The following is a 16,074-nucleotide window of genomic DNA, read 5'->3' as shown; positions in this document are numbered from 1 at the left end:
AAGGCAGCAAGGTGGACAAGCCTGCAGGAACTAGAAAGCTCTAAGGACAGATTCCTTAACAGAAGATCAAAATATTACAATATTTTTAAAATAGGGAAGCTTCTCATTTATGATTATAGTGTCCTGGTTTCACAGGTAAGAAGCAGGGAGATGTGCTATAAAATCTCTTTCCTAGCCCTAAAATCTGTGAATGTACTAGACTACATTGTATCAAACACCAGAAAATGTAACCATGGGCTTTCAAAAACCTGCCATCTAAGATATACTAGATGTTCAATATGATACTTGAGCTCCATTCTTATGCAATGAGACAAGAAAAAGGGGGGAAATGTATAAACAGAAAGAACAAATCATCATTACTAACATTTTAGGATGATCTTACCTGAAAAATCCTAAAGAATCTATAAACATTTTTTAAAATTAATAAGACACAGTAAGATTAATGGTTACCAAATTAATATACAAAAATCAACTGCATTTCTACAGAGGGCAACAGTCAAAAATTAACTTTCAAGATATTGCTTAAAATAGCAACAAAAAAATAAAGTACCGAGAGTTGGGGGACTTGAGAAGGAGCGAAGATGGCGGAGTGAGGCTCGTTGAGGCTATCTGGCCTTTGGGCCAGGGGGCAGGCCGGCCCCTGGGTGCTGGAGTGCTTCTGCCGGCCCGTGCGAGGAAGAACAGTTTCCTTGCCATTTAGGTGCTTTTATATTTATCTCAAAAAGAAAACAAAATGCTGAACTCGGGATTTGGCAAGTATTTCTGCATTGTCTCCTGGAGTGGGGTAGTCCTACTTCTCTTATCTGGTCACCTTCCCTGTTGAAATGTGGATGTCTCTTCTCTATACTTTGCCTCCATGACTTGGACTGGAAAGGCTGCTCTTCTTTTTGCTGCCCACTCAAATTCAGCACAGAGAAGCCCCGGGGTAGAGTCATTCCGCCAGATTCTCCTGGAAGAGAAGCGACTGACATATATCTTCAGCTGCTCTTTGCTCAATCAGAAAGATATTTCAAAAGCTGAAGCTGATATCTGGTTTGAAACAGATGCTTTGATGGTGATATTTGTGAATTCTTTACCTTTTGTTCCAAACAAGAAGACTGAATATAAATAGCAGGTATCGGTATGACATCAGGGTTTTGGGGTTTTTTTGTCTTCCAGTTTTAATCACTATCATGATAAGCACAGTTGAGACTTGCAACAGTAAATTCCAGATATATGTTCTAATGTGAAGTGAAAGAGATGCTTAAAGAGATGGCTTACATATGTATCTAAATCCTGGCTTATCCTTTGACATGGATTTACTAGATAAGAACAAAGGTCCCATTTTGCAATAAAACTCTTGATGTGATAAAGAAGTAAAAAGACAAGATATCACAAGGTTACTTCCATATGTGAATAAACCATCACAAACCTATAAATAGCTATTTTTACATATGTAAGCCCACAGTTTGGGATGATAAGAGGAATTTTTCTCCTGGAGAAGGAAGCTGTGGTTGACTTCATTCTCAGAAATCTTTGGGTATTTGATATTTTTAAATGTTTTTTCATTCATCTAAGGAATGACCACATTGTGCAGATGCTAACCTTATGAATGCATGCTTGGGTTTAGTGAAAGACTGGTAAAAGGAAACAACAGTTTTGACTCCAGTGATGGAACCCTCTTCACTTCTGTAGCATGAGAGACCTACTGTATTACAAAGTGCGTCATTCTTTTTTGTGGAGTCTTACATAGCGCTTGAGACTCGGTTTTACATGCTGCTAAGGCTGGAAGAAAAATGGCATAAGTGGATTTTCTGTTCAGAGGATATGATGGACCCTACAGTATGAACTGCCTCAGCTATGGACATAGAGGAGTGGAGGAAAAAAGGAGGAAAGTTTCCGTATTACTTCTTTCCCCTAGGAAAAAGAAGTGAAAATGCTTTATGCAGCTCTGTCTGAGTTTATGGTGTTTCACAGGCTTACAGCTCTGTTTTTTGTAAAAGGATAAATAACTTTTTTCCTCTGACCCAAGATGGGTTCTTGGGTATTTGATTTGTTTTTCTAGGCAATAGGTATAATGTTTGACTGAAAAGGCTTGGACTCAGGTAACTTTCTCCAGTTGGAACTGAACTTTCTCATCAGAGAATGGACCTCAAGAAGAAATGTACCCAAACGTGATTGGTTCAGTGTAGATTTAGAAAAATTCAGAGTCTGAAAAAAAGGGGAAAAAAACCCTCTCAAACAGGAAAAATAATTCCACTAAGAAAAGTAATGTACTTCCTTTCTGTTAAAACATATATTATCTGATGAACAGTCTATAGGGTAAAGCTGTCCTTATTTCCAAATCAACAGAGGACCACTGTATGAATTTCCAGGTCTTTACATAAGAAGGAAACCTTTTATAATAAATCTGTGAGTAGAGAAAGAAAAAAAATATATATAGAGTACCTAGGAATAAATCTAATAAAATATACTTAAGACCTTCAAGGAACAAATTGTTAAACTTTACTGAAAGATATTAAGAAAGATCTAAATAAATGGAGAACTAGGTTATGTTTTGAAGAGAAGACTCAATGTTATAAAATTGTCAAGTTTTCTCCAACTGATCTAAGTCTATAATTTTAATGTGCTACTAAACAAAATGCCAGTAGGTATAATTTGATGGTTCTTTATAAAATTTAAGTGTAAAAATTAAAGGGCCAGTATTAACCAAGACATTTCTAAAGAAACACAAAGTGAGGGGACATTTTAGTATATGAGGACTTGCCCTTTCATATACTAAAATCTATTATAAATACATTGTAATTAACAGTGTGGTATTGGGCAAAAAGTGCAAAATAACTGAGGAGACAGAATACAAAACTCAGAATAAATGCACACATATATGTAAATTTGACTTATGACACAGCAGGTGCTAGAATCAGTAGGAAAGATGGACTACACAGTATAAAGAGCTAAAACAACTGGGCAGCAACATAGGATCTGTGGTAGCCAAATAATGGCCCCGAAGATAACCACGTCCTAATTCCTGGAACCTATAAATATTACCTCATACCACAAAAGGGTGAATACTATCGTACATGACAAAAGATGTGATTAGGAATTTTGAGATGGGGATATTATCCTGGATTATCTTGACTGTGTATATGCTCAGTCACTTAGGCATGTCCAACTCTTTGCGACCCCATGGACTGTAACCCACGAGGGTCAGTCCATGGAATTTGAAAGACAAGAATACTGGTTGCCATTCCTCCTTCAGAGAATCTTCCCAACCCAGGGATCAAACTTGCATCTACTGTGCATCCTGCATTGGCAGGTGGATTCTCTACCACTGAGCCACCTAGGAAGTGTCTATCCTGATTATCATAGCTTAGCCTTTCAATTTTATTCTTCTATCCCAAAGTTGTTTTGGTACAATTCTAAATTCTTTGCATTTCCATATGAATTTGAGAATAAGTTTGTCAATTTCTATCAAAAAAAAAAAAGCAACTTGGATCTTAATTTGAATTGTATTGAATCTATAAATGAATTTTGGAGAAAAATGACATCTTAATATTTAATTTACCTATATTAACAAGGTACAGTTCTTCATTCAGTTTTGTCTTTAATTTCTCTCAGCAATGTTTTATAGCTTTCCACATCTTTTGTCAAGTTTATCTTTAAGTAATTTGTATTTATTAATGCTTTTGTAAGTAATATTGCCTTTTTAAAAATTCAATTTCCCATTGTTCTCTGTCTAGAAACACAATTGATTTCTCTCTATATAAATCATTCCCTGCAACTTTGCTACACACTTATTTTTTAATCCACAATAAAACAGATGCTCTCTAGCACCATCTCCAGATTTCGTTGCAATAAACATAGATGAAACCCAAGAACCCATATTTTTAATGAGCAGCCAGAGTGACTCAATGAAGATTTTCTAAGAACGCTACCTCAAGAAATATATAAACACGGTTAACTACATTAACTTCTGACAACAGGGCAGAGTAAGCTGACTCAGCACATCCTTTCACTTTAAATACAAAAAGAACTTATTAAAAGTGTGACAGACATGTAGCTTTAATACTTATCCAAGTCTTAAAAAAAAGAAAGAAGAATTTATCAGGTGCTAGAAATAAAAAATTCATGTGCCAAGCAGGAGACCTGGGTTTGATCCCTGGGTTAGGAAGATCCCCTGGAAAAGGAAATGGTAACCCACTCCGGTATTCTTGCCTGGGAAATTCCACAGACAGAGGAGCCTGGCAGGCTAGTTTATGGGGTCATCAAAGAGTTGGACATGACTTAGTGATCAATTTTCATTTTCACTTTCAGAAATTAAAAAAAGAACTCAGAGATTTGTAAAGTATATACAATCTTATGATGTAATGGCTTCAGTTTAAGTACCCTCACAGAAACAGGGCATATGGCTATGCTCCCATCTGGGAATGAGGAACTAAACTTAGATCCTTGCATAAGTCCAGGACCTTGGAAAGGATGCCTCTTTCCAAAAAGGCAACTAGAAAAATTCTACCTATAGGGCTAGGGAGGCAGTGATGAAGCCTGTCCTCTACCCTGCAGTCTAAATAAGGGAAAGACACCCCTGCTAGAACTCAAAGTCCCATGTATAGGTACAGGATCCAAATCTACACTTTATTATAGATGAAAGGACTGATGCTGAAGCTGAAATTCTAATACTTCGGCCACCAGATACAAAGAACTGACTCATTTGAAAAGACCCTGATGCTGGGAAAGATTGAAGGCGGGAGGAGAAGGGGATGACAGAGGATGAGATGATTGGATGGCATCACCAACTCGATGGACATGAGTTTGAATAACCCCGGGAGTTGGTGATGGACAGGGAAGCCTGGTGTGCTGCAGTTCATGGGGTCGCAAAGAGTTGGACATGACTGACCAACTGAACTGAACTGATAGGTGAAAGATTGAGTGCAGAAGGAGAAGAGAGCATCAGAGGATGAGATGGCTGGATGGCATCACCAATGCAATGGACATGGACTTGGGCAAACTTCGGGAGATGGAGAGGGACAGGGAGGCCTGGTGTGCCATGGGGTTGCAGAGTTGGACACAACTGGGCAACCAAACAGCAACATAAGTGAAAGAATTAGAAGCTGAGAAAATAAAAGCTGCAAGGTCTTGAAGAAATAAAAAATTGTTTTGAAGGACTATTCATGATCTAGTACTTATGCTGTGCTAAGTTCATTTAGGTTGCTATAATAAAATACTGTGAGGATTAAACAATAAACATTTATTTCTCACAGTTCTGGAGGCTGGGAAGTCCAAGATCAAGGTACTGGCAGATTCAGCATATGGTGAGAGCTTGCTTCCTGGTTCACAGATGCTATCTTCTCACTCACATGGAAGAAGGGGCAAGGGAGCTTTCTGGGGTCTCTTTTATAAACAGCACTAACCACATTCATGAAGAGTCTGCCCTCATGTCCTAATCACATCCAAAGGTACTACCCTCCAGTTACCATCACATTGAGCATTATATTTCAAAATATGAATTTGGGAGTGAGGGGGTAGGGACACAAACATTCATTCCACAGCACATGCTAAAGATGAGCTAACAACACCTATGTTTCAAGTCATCTGAAGAATCAATTCAATATGGGGAAAAGCAGTGGTTACCACAAACATGTAAATTAGTATTCCAAAAGTTTGAGATAATAGAAAAGTCTAACATGCAGCATTCTCAAAATCTTTAAAGATGTAGATGAAGAAATAGAAACCATGTGAAGCAGATAAATCAAAGTATTAAAACCAAATAGAACTTCTAAAACTGAAAAGCCAAACTGATGAAATAAAAACTAAATAAATGGAGTAGAAATAGCTGAAGAGTCAACTGGAAGAAAAATCTTAGAGAAAACCCAGAATGTATCACACAAGGAAAAAATGTAAAGGAGGGACTTCCCTGATGATCCAGTGGTTAAAACTCTGTGCTTTCATTGCAGGGGGCAAAAAGAAAAAAAAATATAAAGGAGAAGTGAAAAGATTTTTTTAATTCCATGGGAAAGACATATATACAAAAGAATTTCCAGAAGGAGAAAACTGAGATAATGAGATGAAAACACTGAAGAGATAACTGCTGAGAATTTTCCAGAATTGATGAAAGGTACTTATATTAAAGAAGCATACCAAATTTGAAGTAGGATAAATAAAGGTTAACCCATTTAGGTGAAATTGTAGAACACCAAAGCATAAAGTAATTCTTAATATTAATCTAATAAAAAAAGACAGATAACCGAAAGAAATGACAATTAGACTGCAGGAGATTTCTCATCTCAACAACTGAGTCCACTGTTCACACCACAAGGAAGCAAGCAGCCACATGGAGAGGCCACAACAGGGCTTGCAGCAAACAGAACCTGGTGAGGGCCCTGCCAACAGCTAGGATCAAGTGCCAGATATGGATGAGCTAAAAAATGCTATCAGCCTCTACTTTCAAGCTTGCCGAGTTGTCCTCATGTGGAGCAAATAGTGCTGCCCTTGTTGAATCCCAAATCACAGATCTATGAGCAAAATAAGTGATTGCTAGTTGTTTTAAACCACTAAATTGAGGGTAGTCTGTTATGCATCATAAAAAGAGCAAAGTGACTTAAGCAAATGAGGGTTTTTATTTTGCTCACATAGGACACTGGGACATATGGATTTGGGGGAGGATAGGATTTTAGGGGATTGGGACATGCTGCTATTACTGATGATGATTAATAAGGATGAAAATAAAAATAAACATTGATTTGATGGTTACCTTCTCTTCATGTTTATGAACCATACAATTGTATTTACTATAGGTTTTAAATAAGCTTCAATGTATAGTGTAGCTAGTCCTCCCACATTATTCCTGTAGAATTTTCTAGGCAATGAGGAATTTATTTCTTCCCTAAAGGAGTTTTAGAATGAACCTAATTAAAACAAAATAAAACACCTTACTGATATTATCACTGGGATCACATTGCATTTACAGGGAGAACTGATTTATTTATAATGTTGATTTTCCTGACCAAAATCATGAGCATTTCTATTTGTTCAAGCTTTCTTAAATTTGGGTAAGTATAAAAGATGATACTGGTATATTATTCTCTGTATTTTTCTTTATGTTTGAAATATTTGATAGCTGAGAATGTAATTTAAAGTAGCTGATTAAGAAAATAATTTCACATTCATAGGAATAACGCACCTTATATTATCATCAGGGTGCAATCCGATGAGTTTTGAGAAAGCCAACTTACAACTATATAGCATATCACTCACATGAAAGCCAAAGTGAGAGTGTTAGCCACTCAGTCATGTCCGACTCTTTCACGCCCCCCTGCACTATAGCCCACCAGCTCCTCTGTCCGTGGGATTTTCCAGGAAAGAAAACTGGAGTGAGTTGCCATTTCCTTCTCCAGGGGATCTTCCTGTCACAGGGTTCGAACCCATGTTTCCTGCATTGGCGGGAGGATTCTTTATCACTGAGCCACCAAAACTCTGAAAACCCCCAAACGTTAATGACTTCAGTAATTTAACTTTCTCTTTCCTAAACCTCCATTCTTTAGTTTAATTAGGATAAACCTCAAAAGTCCCAAATTGTGCTAAAAACTCAGATGCTTCTCTTGGGATGCACGGAGTGAAAACGGACAATGAGGTTTCACCTTAATTGGGCCTTTCAAGGAAGTGGGTACATCTGGAGTCACTTCCACCATGCTGCTTTTCGGAATTGGACTCTGAAGCACCCATTAACCATGTTCTCTAGCAATATATTTCACAGTTTAAATCAGGAAGTGTTACTTCCTTTGAAGTTCTCATATGGTGTATTCAAACCAAATATGTGTGGTTTCCCTTTGAGGTTTTTTTTTTTTTTTTTTTTTTAAGGGTAATCTTTGGCCACCTCATGCGAAGAGTTGACTCATTGGAAATGACTCTGATGCTGGGAGGGATTGGGGGCAGGAGGAGAAGGGGACGACAGAGGATGAGATGGCTTGATGGCATCACCGACTCGATGGACGCGAGTCTGAGTGAACTCTGGAAGATGGTGATGGACAGGGAGGGCTGGCGTGCTGCGATTCATGGGGTCACAAAGAGTCGGACATGACTGAGCGACTGAACTGAACTGAATCTTTAAATCAGGTATTTTCACATTCCACAGGAAAGTCAAGATGGATGAAAGATCAGCTTTGAGACCTAGATCAAACCACCAGCAAGTTTTTATAAATATCTAATATACAGGTTTAACCACTTCTAAGAAAATCTGAAAATTTTAAATGAAAAAAAATTCAGTATCAGATTAACTGAAAAGGTTTTAATGATGTTATATTTGCCACATTCAGGTCTAAGCTGGTCATTCCCCACTTAGAGCCCTTCAGGGATTCCCTGCTCCCTGAGGATGAAGTCTGAGCTTCTTAGTCGGCCAGTCAAGGGCAGGCCTCTGAGCACTGGTTCCCACCTACTATACACTAGCCTACAGCTTCATTTCCTGCCCTCGCCTGTCCCCTCCCAACCTCGGTTTCTGTCTGATTCACACCGTAAGAACTTACAATTCTTTGTCATTTCATGCTCATCATATTTTTACATAGTGTTTCCCTGTTTTCACAAGTGTTTCCCTTCCTGTCATGCCGAGGCCCTCCTTTTTTTCCACTTGACTAACAAATATTTCAAGGGTCACTTTCTCTGGGACCTTCCATGCAAACTCCAAGACAGAGCTATTCTTTTCAATAATTTTCATTCATTGACTCTATGGCATTATATAACTGTTAATTTCTGCGTCGGTTCCCCCCACTCCATTCTATCTTTCTGAGGGCAGAAGCTATGCTTTTGTGCATCTTTGTACTCATGGTGCCCAGTTATAGAAGCTTTCAAATGAAGAAAAAGTTGCAGTTGGAGATGGGGGTTAAATTTCACGCATTCCAAGAGGCCTCCCTCAAGACCAGTGACATTGGCCTTCCCTGCCACTTCCTGTCTCTGAACATATATTCACATAATGGAATACTTCACAACAATGAAGATGAAACGCAACTAGAGCTATAAGCAGCAACGTGGATGAGACATGTAGATTGATTCCAATCATGTACATCCCAAAAGCAGGCATACTAAATTGTAATATTTAGCTACACAACATTCAGAAAATGAAGATCATGGCATCTGGTCCCATCGCTTCATGGGAAATAGATGGGGAAACAGTGGAAACGGTGTCAGACTTTATTTTTGGGGCTCCAAAATCACTGCAGATGGTGACTGCAGCCATGAAATTAAAAGACACTTACTCCTTGGAAGGAAAGTTATGACCAACCTAGATAGCATATTCAAAAGCTACTTTGAATTACTTTGCCAACAAAGGTCCGTCTAGTCAAGGCTATGGTTTTTCCTGTGGTCATGTATGTATGTGAGAGTTGGACTGTGAAGAAAGCTGAGTGTCAAAGAATTGATGCTTTTGAACTGTGGTGTTGGAGAAGACTCTTGAGAGTCCCTTGGACTGCAAGGAGATGCAACCAGTCCATTCTGAAGGAGATCAGCCCTGGGATTTCTTTGGAAGGAATGATGCTAAAGCTGAAACTCCAGTACTTTGGCCACCTCATGCAAAGAGTTGACTCATTGGAAAACATTCTGATGCTGGGAGGTATTGGGGGCAGGAGGAGAAAGGGACGACAGAGGATGAGATGGCTGGATGGCATCACTGACTCGATGGACGTGAGTCTGAGTGAACTCCGGGAGTTGGTGATGGACAGGGAGGCCTGGCGTGCTGTGATTCATGGGGTCGCAAAGAGTCGGACATGACTGAACGACTGAACTGAACTGAACATAGGAATATAAACTATAAGTGAAAGCAAGGAGATAATGATCGTGAAGGAGAAAATGATGATTACCTAGGGGGAAGTTGGAGTGAAGGGAGTGTGACAGGGAAGGAATACACAGGAGCCTAATGAAGGTTTGATTCTATTATTGATCTTGGTGGCAATTACATAATGTATGCTCCGTAATTCGGAGAAGGCAATGGCACCCCACTCCAGTACTCGTGCCTGGACAATCCCATGGACGGAGGAGCCTGGTGGGCTGCAGTCCATGGGGTCGCTAAGAGTCCAACACGACTGAGGGACTTCACTTTCACTTTTCACTTTCATGCATTGGAGAAGGAAATGGACTCTTCTTGCACGTGTATTAGTTCTCTAATGCTGCTACAACAAACTACCACAAACTTAGTGGCTTAACACATAAACTATTTCTCCTAAAAGTTCGGTAGGTCCAAATCCAAAATGGGTCTCACTGGCTTAAGATCAAGGTGTTGGCAGGGCTGTGTTCCTCTCTAGAGGGTCTAGGAGAAAACACCTCTTCTTGCCTTACCTATTTCCTAGAGGCTGCTTGAATTCTTTGGCCTTTTTAGCTTCAAAGCCAGAAACGGCTGGTATAATCTTTCATACAAGGCAGCATTCTGACACTGAGCCTGATATTTCGGCCTTCCTCTTGAACATGTAAGGACCCTTGTGATTATTATTGATTGAGTCACTCAGGACATTTTCCATACCTTAAGGTTAGCTCATTAGTAACCTAAACTCCATTTTCTACCTTAATTCCCCTTTGCCATGCAAAGTAAAACACCCACAGATACTGGGGACATGGACGCCTTGGGGAGGCCATCAGTTTGCCTACCACAGCACACAATATGTACGTTTCTAAATCTGTGTTCTATTTCTCAGTGACAAAAGGTTAAAAGTAAAATTTGGTATATAAATACAAAGAATTCCTATACAACCATGAAAAAGAATGACCCTTTTAAACTTAGTGTTACGGAATAGTCTCTAAGAAGCATTTAAAAAGTAGTGTTAGAACTACTGTGTAAAGTATGCTGTCATTTTTGCAAAAAAGTATGAGGAAAACCATATCTGTATGTTTCTCCTTTTATGTGCTCAAACCATATATGAAAACAAAATTAAAGCAAGGGAAGGAGCTTTTCTATTTGCCTAAGAAGTATTTCTTAGTGACCTCAAATCAGGAGGTTTCACCAACCCTTTGAAGATAATAGTAAGGAATCAGCACCAGCCCTTGAAAAGACACACAGAATTGCATGGAATTTACAGAGAAGATAATATGGAATTACTATGCAAACAAAACCCTTTCCTGGCAATCATATCTTTAAATAAATCACTAACAAAATAAAAAAGAATGTCATGCAGATGGAAAATTACACCATTCACTTGAACCAGGATGTGAATTCTGTGGCAGAATTCAGAATTGCAAAGAAAACAATAGATAAATACAATTAGTTATGTAATGTTTGGGAACCTCCTGGAGAGCAGCCAGCCCCCTGGAATAAGGCCAAGCACGACGACATCCCAGGGGAGCCATTGATGGGAGGGAGATCCCAGCACCTGTGATGTGGGGGCCACTGGACCATTTCCAGCCTATGTCTGAACACTGATGTACCAACATTTCCTCCAGACCCACTAAGAAGTCTGGGGTCGATGATGCTGATCTGAAGCGTGGAAACGGGTCAGTCCAGAAATCTGTAGTGCGTTCTACATTCATCCGACTGCCATCTTGAGAATCCTGCGTCCATGCACAAGGGAGAGACCGGATCAAACTAGGATTCATTCACTCATTCATTCACTTTTTTTCACTTATCCGCTCATTCATTTAATCAGTATTTACTGAGTGGCTTTATCTTTCAAGTACTAACAGCATAAGACACAAAATTTTTTAAAACAGGTAAAACCATACTGTTTTGCTTAGGAATGAATACACAGGTGGTAATACACGAAAATAAGAAAATGACTATCTTAAAAGTCAAGGTGATGGCTACATCCAGGGGAGGTGAGGGGAGTATCATCAGGAAGGGACACACACCTAGGGTAGGTGGAAAATGGCCCAGTCTTGGGTTGGGCAGCCCATTCTAAGCTGCCTGACCCCTGTACACGAAGAGAAGAGTGACTATATAGATAAGGACTGGAAACATGCTGGTTGTAAAGGATTAGTGGGGTTTCTGCACTTGGGGATACTAATGATTGTGCACTCTTGTTACTCTCCCTCCAAGTTTAAAATAACCACCACAGCCATATTCCTGGGAGACCAACAAAGAGGTAAGTAGCACAAGCTATTCTGAAAATTAAGCCCATTTTCTTATTCTTATATACAAATAGACAATCACAGACCACAAAACACTGGAAGGAGTCCTATGAATGCAAGATACAAGCTACCTGGATTTTTCTGACTACTAAATGTCAGAAATGTATTTCTCTAGGCATCCTTATTTAATAGCTTTAAATTGTGTTTAATACCATTTACTATTCATGTTTGAGGATTGAAATCTTGTTCTTTTGACAAAAGATGATAAATTCTGTATGTTTAACTTTGGAACATTGAAATTTCCAAAAGAATAAAATGAAAAAGATGGAGGAAAGTATGTTAAAAAAAAAAAAATTCCCAGAGCTGAAGTAACATACGAGTAGTCATACTTGGCCCATAGAAAGCTGAGGAGAATGAACTAGAAAAACTCACTCTTGGACATACCTTCACAACATTTCAGATCCCAAATACAAAAAGAAAACCCTAGAAAATATGAGAGAGAAATACCAAACCACCTATAAAAGAATGAGAATTGAGTGACTTCAAGCTTCTGAAGTTTTACAATAAATTTGGCACAAGGTCTTCAAAGTTCTGAGGAGAAATTATTTGGAACCTAGAATTCTATAGTCAGCTGAACTACCAAGTGGGTGCATGCGTGCATGCTAAGCCGCTATAGTCGTGTCCGACTCTTTGCAACCCTATGGACCATAGCCTGCCAAGCCCCTCTGTCCATAGGATTCTCCAGGCAAGAACGCTGGAGTGGTTTGCTGCCCTCCTCCAGGGGATCTTCCTGACCCAGGGATTGAACCCATGTTTCTTAAGTCTCTTGCACTGGCAGACAGGTTCTTTATCTGTAGCGCAACCTGAAAAGCCCATCAAGTGGGTATGGAGGGACAATAAGACATTTTCTTGCATGCAAGGATCAAAGTTTCCCATCTAGATACACCTTCTGAGGAAATTACTTGAGTAAAATGAGAGTCAAAAGATATAATGGAATGCACATGGAAATTAAAAAAAAAAACTGGATATAAACTATGCAGGAAGTAAATGATCTAAATTAGAATAGAAAGCTGATAGGCTCTGAGGAAATATCTTCAAGGAGAACAAGAGCATGAACCCTAAATTTAGATACAAATTTTAAAAATGAGGAATTAGAAACCACAGGGGGAAAAATACCAAAAACTGTATGGAAGAGTCAGGTCAATTATGAGGTGAGTTAAAATGAGGTATAGTTGTGGGAAGGTGGTGGCCAGTCAAGAAAGAGAATCTACAAGATTCAGACCTTAGGGACATTCTTTGAGCAACTTAAGGTCAGAACACTCAACCAATAGAGGATAAAATGTAATCCCCGAATACAGTTTGGCCCTCCAGTGCATACAATTTATGTAGACAAAACAGAAGGCTTGAATGTGGTTATCAACCATGACAACACACAAGTAGAACAACTCACAGAAGAGGGAGAACTATAGTGGGCAGACAACTCACCCAAGGATATTGTAGAGCTGATGGGCACAAACGTATAGTTTTAAATATAAGTAAAGGCTATTTAAGACCATACGTAAACCTCATAAAATAAAATAAATATAATAAAAATAATTGGGTTACCAGGGATTAAGGTGGGGGAGAGAACTGTCTGCAAAGAGGGGCATGAGGAAATTTTACTGGGTGGTGGAGATATTCTACACTTGCTTTTGGTGGTGGCTACATTACTGTTTATGTCTGCCAAAGTTCACAGAACTGTATATACAAAAAAGAGTGAATTTTACTGCATGTAAATTATAATCTATTAAGTCCAGGAAAGGGTAGAGAAGATAAAAGTGAACTAAATCCTCATTTTTTATATTGAAGACTCAAAAGTAGTACATGAAGTTGATAAATCAACAAATAACCATATAAGCAAGAAACAGCTAAAAGTACTTCTTGGAAAGCAGTACTGAAGAAATAAGGCTATTATTTAGCTTTATAATCTTACTATATGTATTTTTACTTATTTATTGATATCAGCTTTTTTTAAAATTCTGAAACATTTTAAAAATACATAAAACTCTCCTTAGTAGTACAAAGAACTTCTATATATTCCTTTGCTCTCAATAATCTCCTTTGTAGCAAAGGAGCCAATCCAGGCTCACATGTTGCACCCAGATGTCATCATGTTTTGTCCTCCAACTTGGGTCAGTCTGAGGCTTCCTTGTGACTAGACCCAAGTAAGCGTTTAATATCATTGAAGAGACGCTGTGTTTCCACTGCATCCCAGCAGGTGCGATATGAGGTTGATTTGCTCTACTACTGCTGGTATTAACTAAGAGGACATCTACCATTCCATTCCAATAACAAAGGGCTCATCTTAGGCTTCCTCCTTCCCATATCTCTATTTCCCTTCTCTGAGTGAAAATTACTAGCTCTTGTTATCCTCAATATACTTACTTTTTTGCTTAATTCCTCTATATGTATCCAATCTCCTGAAGCCATCAGGTTGCCACCCTACCAGTACACCTTCTTTGTGGCTCTGGCCACTGCCAGGCTACCTTCCCATCTCACTTGGCATGAATTATTCTGATAAAAACTTAAAAAGGAAAAAATTAACTATCCAAATACTATAAAAAGAATAAAACATAATATTGTGAGAATTTGTGTCAAGTAATATTCTTACTCTGGGACTTCCTTGTAGCTCAGATAGTAAAGAATCTGCCTGCAATGCAGGAGACCAGAATTCAATCCCTGGCTCAAGCAGATCCTCTGGAGAAGGATGTGGCAATCCACCCCAGCATTCTTGCCTGGAGAATGCCATACACGAGGAGCCTGGAGGGCTACAGTTCATGGGGTCACAAAGAGTCAGATATGATTGAGCAACTAATACTATTACTATTGAGCAAATACTACTGTTACTGCTAATATTCTTCACTTCAGTTCACTCAGTCATGTCCAACTCTTTGCGACCCCAGAGACAGGCTTCCCTATCCATCACCAACTTCCGGAGCTTGCTCAAACTCAGGTTCAACAAGTTGGTGATACCATCCAACCATCTCACCCTCTGTCATCCCCTTCTCTTCCTGTCCTCAATCTTTCCCAGCATCAGGGTCTTTTCAAATGAGTCAGTTCTTTGCATTAGGTAGCCAAAGTATTGGAGCTTCCATCTCAGCATCAGTCCTTCCAATGAATATTCAGGACAGATTTCCTTTAGGGTTGACTGGTTTGCTCTCCTTGCAGTCTGAGGGATTCTCAAGAGTCTCCTTCAACACCACAGTTCAAAACCATCAATTCTTCGGTGCTCAGCTTTCATTATGATCCAACTGTCACATCCATACATGACTACTGGAAAAACCATAGCCTTGACTAGACAGACCTTTGTTGGCAAAGAAATGTCTCTGCTTTTTAATATACTGTCCAGGTTGGTCATAGCTTTTCTTCCAACGAGGAAGCGTCTTTTAATTTCATGGCTGCAGTCACCATCTGCAGTGATTTTGGAGCTCAAGAAAATAAAGTCTCTCACTGTTTCCACTGTTTCCCCATCTATTTGCCATGAAGTGATGGGACCAGATGCCATGATCTTAGTTTTCTGAAAGTTGAGTATTAAGCCAACTTTTTCCACTCTCCTCTTTCACTTTCATCAAGAGGCTTTTTAGTTCCTCTTTGCTTTCTGCCATAAGGGTGGTGTCATCTGCATATCTAAGGTTACTGATATTCTATTGGCAATCTTGATTCCAGCTTGTGCTTCATCCAGCCCAGCGTTTCTCATGATGTACTCTGCATATAAGTTAAATAAGCAGGGTGACGATATACATCCTTGATGTACTCCTTTCCCAATTTGGACCAATCCACTGTTCCATGTCCGGTTCTAACTGTTGCTTCTTGACCTCCATACAGATTTCTCAGGAGGTAGGTAAGGTGTTCTGGTATTCCCATCTCTTAAAGAATTTTCCAATTTGTTGTGATCCACACAATCAAAGGCCTTAGCATAGTGAAGCAGAAATAGATGTTTTTCTGGAATTCTCTTGCTTTTTCTATGATCCAAATTATTCTTTGATTTATAGAGCAATAAGAATATTAGTTGGAATTCTC

At 39.1% G+C, this 16,074-nt stretch overlaps 1 protein-coding gene across 1 annotated transcript in view; it reads right to left on the bottom strand.

The window, feature by feature from the left end:
• HYDIN (HYDIN axonemal central pair apparatus protein) overlaps window positions 1-16,074 on the bottom strand; it is a 465,600-nt gene that overhangs the window by 217,913 nt on the left and 231,613 nt on the right.

The sequence above is a fragment of the Bos javanicus genome, chromosome 18 (assembly GCF_032452875.1).
Source record: "Bos javanicus breed banteng chromosome 18, ARS-OSU_banteng_1.0, whole genome shotgun sequence".
Lineage (NCBI taxonomy): Eukaryota > Metazoa > Chordata > Mammalia > Artiodactyla > Bovidae > Bos > Bos javanicus.
Note: the sequence above shows the minus strand (reverse complement) of the source record. Positions and strands in the feature narration are given on the sequence as shown.